The sequence below is a fragment of the Pyxicephalus adspersus genome, chromosome 1 (assembly GCF_032062135.1).
Source record: "Pyxicephalus adspersus chromosome 1, UCB_Pads_2.0, whole genome shotgun sequence".
Classification (NCBI taxonomy): domain Eukaryota; kingdom Metazoa; phylum Chordata; class Amphibia; order Anura; family Pyxicephalidae; genus Pyxicephalus; species Pyxicephalus adspersus.
The window spans coordinates 146,596,162-146,603,770 of record NC_092858.1 but is presented as its reverse complement, the minus strand read 5'-3'; positions in this window follow the sequence as shown (position 1 = coordinate 146,603,770).

Below are 7,609 nucleotides of genomic sequence, written 5' to 3'. Positions count from 1 at the left end.
GCCGGATTTTACAAAAATGTTTGTAGTCGGACGGCAGATCTTAGGAGACCGGTATCTTTGGAGTTGTTGGGGGGTTTGCTGTCGGTGTTGGGGAATGTGTGTACAAGTGGTTATGAGAATAGGCTGTTCAAGGCGGCGTTTACTTTGGCCTTTTTTGGGGCGATGCGAATTGGGGAGTTGGTCAGCCCGACCAGGAGCAAGGTTGGGGGAGTTCTGTTTCGGGATGTGCAATGGACGCCGGGCAAGGTAAGTGTGCTTATACGGCGCTCTAAAACTGATCAAGTGGGGAAAGGTTTTCGGGTGCAGCTATTCAGGATGGTTGGATCTCCGGTCTGCCCGGTCTCTGTAGTGGGGGATTTTCTTAGCATTAGGCCACGCAGGGATGGTCCATTGCTAATTCATGAGGATGGGGCCTGTTTGTCCCGTTTTCAGTTTATAGCTGTGTTCCGAAAATGCTTGGGGGTATTGGGGGTAGTCCCTGGGGTTTATTCGTCTCATTCTTTTAGGATTGGAGCGGCTACCGAGGCCGCTAGATGGGGTCTGGGGGAGAGGATAATCAAGCAGATTGGCCGGTGGGAATCCAGGCGTTTTCAATTGTACATTCGGCCTCACCTGTTGTGAGGTGGGCTTGGTAGTAGGGATGGGGTGGGGAGTAGTTGCTTGTGTCAGTTTTACATGGTTGCTCATATTTGCTTGTGTTCTAGGTGTGCGGCCGGTCTTAATTTGGATTTTGGGACATTCCTTTGTCTGGTGGGGAGCCAAACAGGCTGAAGTTCGGCCGGATGGTCGGCAGTTGGGGTTTTCCAGAGAGGTAGCTACGGTGCGTTGGCTGGGTATTCCTGGAATGTTGTGGAGTAGAGTTGTGCCAGATTTCCGGAGATTTGCATCGTGGGACCGCCCGCCGGATGTGGTAGTTATCCATGCTGGGGGTAATGATTTGGGGCGCAGGTCTATGCGGGAATTGATTAGAGATGTAAAATTGGATTATTTGAGGTTACAGGTGGAGTTCCCGGGGTTGGTGATTGTGTGGTCTGACATAGTGGCCAGAGCTACGTGGTGGGGCGCACGATCTGTGGTGAGGTTGAATAAGGCCCGGATAAAAGTTAACAAAGAGGTTGGCAGGTTTGTGGCCCGGAATGGTGGGGTGGTGGTTAGGCACAGGGAGCTGGAAGAGGACACCAGCAGGTTTTTACGTTATGACGGGGTGCATTTAAATGCGGTGGGCATCGACATGTGGTTCTTGGGCCTCCAAGATGGCATCCAAAGAGCTCTTCGGGTGTGGAGAGGCGCTCAGGTGTGAGGTGTCCAGCCTGAGGCGCTGTGGTGGTTGGGGTTTAGGGGGTATGAGTCCGTTTGGTAATTGGAAAGGGCAACCAATGGGTAGGGTGCCCATTTAAGTGGTATTTTGGTGGGGCCCCTGAGGCGGCGCTAGGGCGCCTAGGGGCCAAGGTATGGTTAAGCTATTTTGGTGGAATGGACTCTACCTGGTTCCTAGACCTGCAGCTGGAGGAGGAAACCGGAGTGTTTTGGTGTTTATAGTGCAATCCTGCACAGTAAATTGGGGTTGTGTTAAAGTTGTTGGTATAAAAGTTATTGGTTGTAAAAAGGTGTTATTAATAAATGTAAAGTATATGTAAGAGTATAATAAGGTTATACGTTATTATAATATGTTAATTTAGGTTAATTGAAATAATATGTATATTATGTGAATATGGTTATTACTACAAGTATTTATGTTTATTTATGGTTATTTATAGTTATTTATGTTGTTATAATAAACGGCTGCTTGCCAGCCAATTTAAACCCAAAGAAGGTGTCTGTGTTTTTTGGAGGGTGGTGAGTAGTGGCTGGTAAGCATGGGTAAGGGGAGTAGTAAGAGTAAAATGGAGGTTGGGTGCGGGAAATGTTTTGATAAGAAAAATTAATGTGTGGTTTTTCTTTTAGGAGGGTGGGGGCGGTAGATCCAAATTACCTGGTCATGCCTGCAAAACAACAATAAAAAGCCACTCTCGTTCGGTTTTATTATAATCGGGTGTAGTAAGATGGGCGCGCCATGCCCTCATTTTTTCTGGGATTGCCAGACCCCCACATAGGCTCTCCCTGCGTGCTTTCTTCAAAGACATTTGCTAGCAAATATTTTGAATCCTGGACCAGATCCATTCCAGGTTTGATGGATCACCCAGCCTCACAGATAAAAGTGTATCCATCTCAGCCTTGGAGAGCTTTTAAAAATCATGCCCCCTGTGTGAATGTGTATGTTAGGGGCCCATTCATACCCCAGTAACCATGCAATGTTAGCATTTTGTTTCTGTAAAGTTAAAATTACTGTGCAGTAAACTGTAGCAATAGGAAAATTGCCTTGTTCTTTGCATTGGCACTGCACTGGGTATTCCTGACATGGATGCACTGGGACCCAGGGGTACCTAACTTCATATACAGGACAACTTACATGGAAGGGGAGTATAGCACCTTCCAGGGGCTTCTTCCCGCTGTGACCACATACAGAGCACATACAGACTGTAGTTCCTAAGGCTATCAACAAGTCAGTCTTCTGCAAGCTATTTTAAAATTTCATTAACATGTTGATGGGAGGAATGAAAAACCAGGAAGGCAAAATATAAAATACTTCTATAAAAAACTTTTATGCAACAAAAAAAAACTGTATGATTGCCATGCCATGCCATCATTTATTTGATCATATAATTAAAGCTTCCATTGAATGGAGGTGAATGATCACCTGTAATTGCTCCAGTACAATTCACCCATCTGCTCACATCCTAAGGTTTTAGAGGAAGTTCTAAGGTTAGAGATTTACGTTGGAAATGTCCCACATTGAAAACTAATAAACGGAAAAGATAAAAGTAAGAAATCCTTTTTGCCAATTGTTTTCTTGTTTTGTACAGTATTTGAAACATAAACAAAGGACATGGGCAGCTACAGTGCCTACTAAAAGCCAAACATGTCCCAACTTCTCCAGATTATGTGTGATGTCCGGGCATGTTTCATGCTGCCATTAAGAACAGGTAGGTTGTTGCATTTCAATGGGTAAATTGTACTTTTGACTGTAGTGCATCCTTAAAGTAAAACTCCAATAAAAACATTTTCTCTTTTTTTGCACTGGGAAAGATTGGATTTTTATTACTGACTGAAAGACTCCTAAAGAAGATATTTCTCCCTTCATGTCCAATGGTCACCAAGAATATACATGATGAAAATATTCTATACCAGTGACACAGAAACCAGTAAATACCTAACAGAGACTCTGATGCATCCCCAAGGTATTCAAAACTAAAGGGAACAATTTTGCCTTGAATTATTCTTCCTAGTAATCATATTTGCAAGAATAGTAAATGGACAACAACAAGCAACACAATGGTTTAGTGGTTACAGTTAAGCTATGAAATAAATATCTTGCTTTTCCAATAATCACCCCCTCATTTCAGCTTTATGATTTGATTTTAGTGGTATTGAAATTAAATCTAAACAATCAATATCATTATATATTACACTCATTAAATGCCATTTGTACAGTTTAACAAATTGCTTCATTTACTGGTCATCAGCTCCTCTACACTAGCAGATTTACAGACTTTCTAGTAAATAAATGACTCCTTGAACTAATGAAAAGAAACATTTAGTGAAAATGTAGTATTTATAGAATCAGTATATTATGTAACCAGTAACAGAGTACATGGAACCATCCAGATCAGTCCATGTCCCTAAAGGAGATTACAGTATATTGTCCATGTTAAATTTATACCCAGTGGAGGCCAATATGATCAAATACCAATAAACCTACCAGTACACCATCAGAAACAGGGGCAGATATAGTGAGTTTCATAGTGTACCACTGCATGAGAGCCACAGATCTTCCTCAGCCAACAGGAACCTTCACTGGGGCCCCAAATCAATTCAGCGGGGAAGCCAAGTCAGTTCTGCACAAGGGCCCACTGTTGGCTCTGTATACCACTGACCAAACTAGAGTGTTTTTGGTATTTTAAATTGTTTTTGATGGGTAATTGCAATAATTATTTTTATATATACCTACCTTACCTCCATTATCTGCTTGTGGTTCCTAAACAAGGATAATGCTGCAGACCTTTTGGAAAGATTTTTGTAGGACACAGAAAAGCCAAAATCTTACATAAAGACAGTCCTGGAATGGACTTGAATGTCTTCTCTGCATTCCACTTGATTCTTGTTGGCAAGACAATTATGTAAGAGTAAGTATATTTCCCTTTTTCTATTTTTACTTGCCAGGTTATTTGAAAGGGGGTGTTGACTTAGAGAATGGAGTGAACATCCAGTACTTAAAGTGAATCCAACAAGGAGACCAGGAACACAATAAAATGGGCACAGTAGGTAGACAGGTCCAAGTGTTCAAGCACAGATATCTCATCATCAGACCCAGAAGATTGTCAGGTTTTAGTATTAGGTGGGCTGGCCCTTTAATATTTTTATCTGGGGTTTTTCTTTAACACCAGCTCTGCATTGCAATGAGCAAAATAAAATAACATGAATGGTGTATTTCCTTTACAGTAAAGAATGTTTTCTCATAGTCACACAGTCTCATACATATGAAATGTGATCGGCTGCCTGAGGACGTATTTTGTTTCTGTTCTTGTCGCTTCCAGAATATACCATGGGAACATTTGGTAACACTTAGGGCTTGTTTGTACATGAACTCATTTATTTTATAAATATATTGTGGATGTAGCATGTAGCAGTGCATTTATACATGGCTTATACAAAAGGCAATCTACCACCCATGTATTGCATCTGCTATACGTTAAGCTGACGATGAGGCATTGCCACAAACTCATATCTATGTATGCTGCATCTAAAAAAAACTCTTTCACAAAGCTTGAAGCTATAAGTTAGTGAGCTTTTAGCAAAACCTTTTGGTAATAATGTTGTCCTATTTCTTTCTGGTATGGATGGCTGTATAACAGATAAATAAAGAAATAGGCTACTCTATACTGAACATACACACTGATCTTCCAATACATGAAAACAACCTAATATTGCGTAGGTCTCCCTTGTACCACACAAAAGCTCTGATCTGTTAAGGCGCGGCCTCAACGAGACCTTTTGAAGGTGTTTTGTGGTCCCTGGCACCAAGATGTTAACAGTAGATTCTTTAGGAACAACAAAAGCTGCCAGTCTCCCTTCCTGCTGCAATCTTATCCACAGGTATACAACACACATGCTGTATACCTGTGCTCTCATATTCAATCTGTCTGTCTTTTTCCACACCATTTTCCTATGGCCAGAATTACATTTTTACCAATTTGTGCTACAGTAGCACTTCTGCGGGATTGGACCAGATGGGCTAGCCTTTATGCGCATCACTGAGCCTTAAAACAGAACTCTAACAATGATTACTCGCCTATCCCAGTAACGTTGCAGGGTGCCACCATCTTCCTTATTCTTTTCTTCCTGAATACGATCTTCGACATTGGCTGTGCCAGGATAACATAACTTCTGCACAGATGCATGGGAGATCATTTATTCCCAAAAAACACCAGGGAAGTTGGGATTGCCAGGCTTCTCTAGCAAAATTTGCTAGGTGGTGATCAGGCAGGTAAGAACAGTATTGCAGAAGAGACATCTCCTGTCCCTTTCTGCAATAACCACCTGCCCAAATCACAAATTTGCAAAGTGGGACTTTAGGTGTCAATGACCCTGCCAATGATTCACTGGCTGTTTTTTCTTGGCCCACTTTTTGTAGGTACTAACCACAGCATACCAGTCATACCCCCAAAGCCCTACTGTTTTAGAGATGCTCTAACCTTGTTGTCAGGCCATCACAAGTTTCTTCTTAGACTTGCTCAATTTCCCTGCTTTCAACATATCACCTTGACATGAACTGACTGTTCACTTGCTGCTAATGTATTCCACCCCATGACAGGTGCCATTGTAATGAGATAATCAATGGTAATTACTTTACCTGTCAGTGGTTTTAATGTTTGTGTTGATTGGTGTATTATGTTCTGCCAAGATTTTAATAATATTATTATTATTATTATTATTATTTTTATGTTTATTATAGTGTGAGGAAGGATACAAATCCTTTCCAGAGCTCTAATAGAGAGATTTCTCCTTCCTTGCTGTAAAGTTGACAATTGTTTCACCAAACAGGAAATGTGAAAATCTGGAAAGGGAACACTGACAAAAATGTAATTCTGAAATGTTTCAGCCTTGTCCCACTCTACTTAAAAAAAATTATTCAGTTAGTGTTGCTGTTTGAGATATTTTCTCACCTTTTGTCAGCTGAATTGTTATCTGGACAGTAGAGACCCCTATATCAGACCTTCAGATAGCATAAAAAATCCTAAATGTTATTATCTATATAAATACACAATAAAATAATACTTTCCAACTCTGTCCAAAACAAGCCAAAACGATAGGACTGGAATACATGTTAAAGATAATTGTATACTATTGATTATTTGTGACAGTAGCTGTTAAAACTATAAATAACCAACATAAGCTATGCTCAAACATAAGCACTTTACTAGTCACATAACAAGCAGTGTGAAGTTTTGGAGCTCTAACCAGCTCATTTCTTAAGGCAAACATGGATGCCAATGTGCTGGTGATTTCTAAGATTTCAAAGGTTGAAAGGAGTGTTTGAAATACACTGTACTGTGTTCAATACAGACACAATCCAACAGCCCTCAGGACAAGCATTGTAGTGATCTACAAGACATAATAGTGAGTAGTGGAGGATGTCATGAAGCCAGGAGTTTGACATTAAGACTTAAGAAGGCAGTTCTCCCATGTCCCTCCAACCCACCATGTGGGATCTAAATATTGTTTACCTTTTAAATGAATATACAGTATATTTCCCTAAATCCATTGTCCAAGTCATCTGAAGTGGCGATGACACCCATACACAATGCTCACCGGTTGTACAACTAAGATTTTCTCTATGGGTCTTCTGGCATATTCCGAAAATAGAACCTGCTGTATACAACCTATATAAAGCATCATGATCACACAACAGTGACATGGACACCTAGGAAAAGGAGCCACCAAATATATTAACAGGGGTTAGTAAGGCTGCATACACACGTACAAGACTAAGCGATGCAGGTACCGTACATACAGCACCATTCTGCTCTACGGAAAGAACGGTAGAGAGGCATCCAGCTGCGCTCTCTCTCTTTCATTACAATTGCTTGTCGCTCTTGGGTCCGCCAGGACAGATCCAAAAAAGATGAATGACAAGCACTGTACACACGTCAGATTCTCATCTGATATCAGCCGTGAGGCAATTATCGGACGAGAATTATCTGATATGTGTACATAGCCTTGGCGAGAAATAAGAAGGAGGATAAATAAAATGAGGAATACATAAGAGAGAAGTGCCATGTTACTGTGGCTTTAGGCTAATTAAACATTTTATTTTTTTCAATTCCATACCTGCCATTAGAGGGATGTGGGAGGTGAGTTTGGAGAGAATGATTTGTGGGGTGCCAGTGATTTAGTTTAAACTTCTGTACACTACAGAAATAGCTGATTTAATAGAAGATGGTCAGATGTTTTATCGAGAACAATGACAGTGGGGACATTACACATCCCTAAGAAAACTGACATGCTGCTG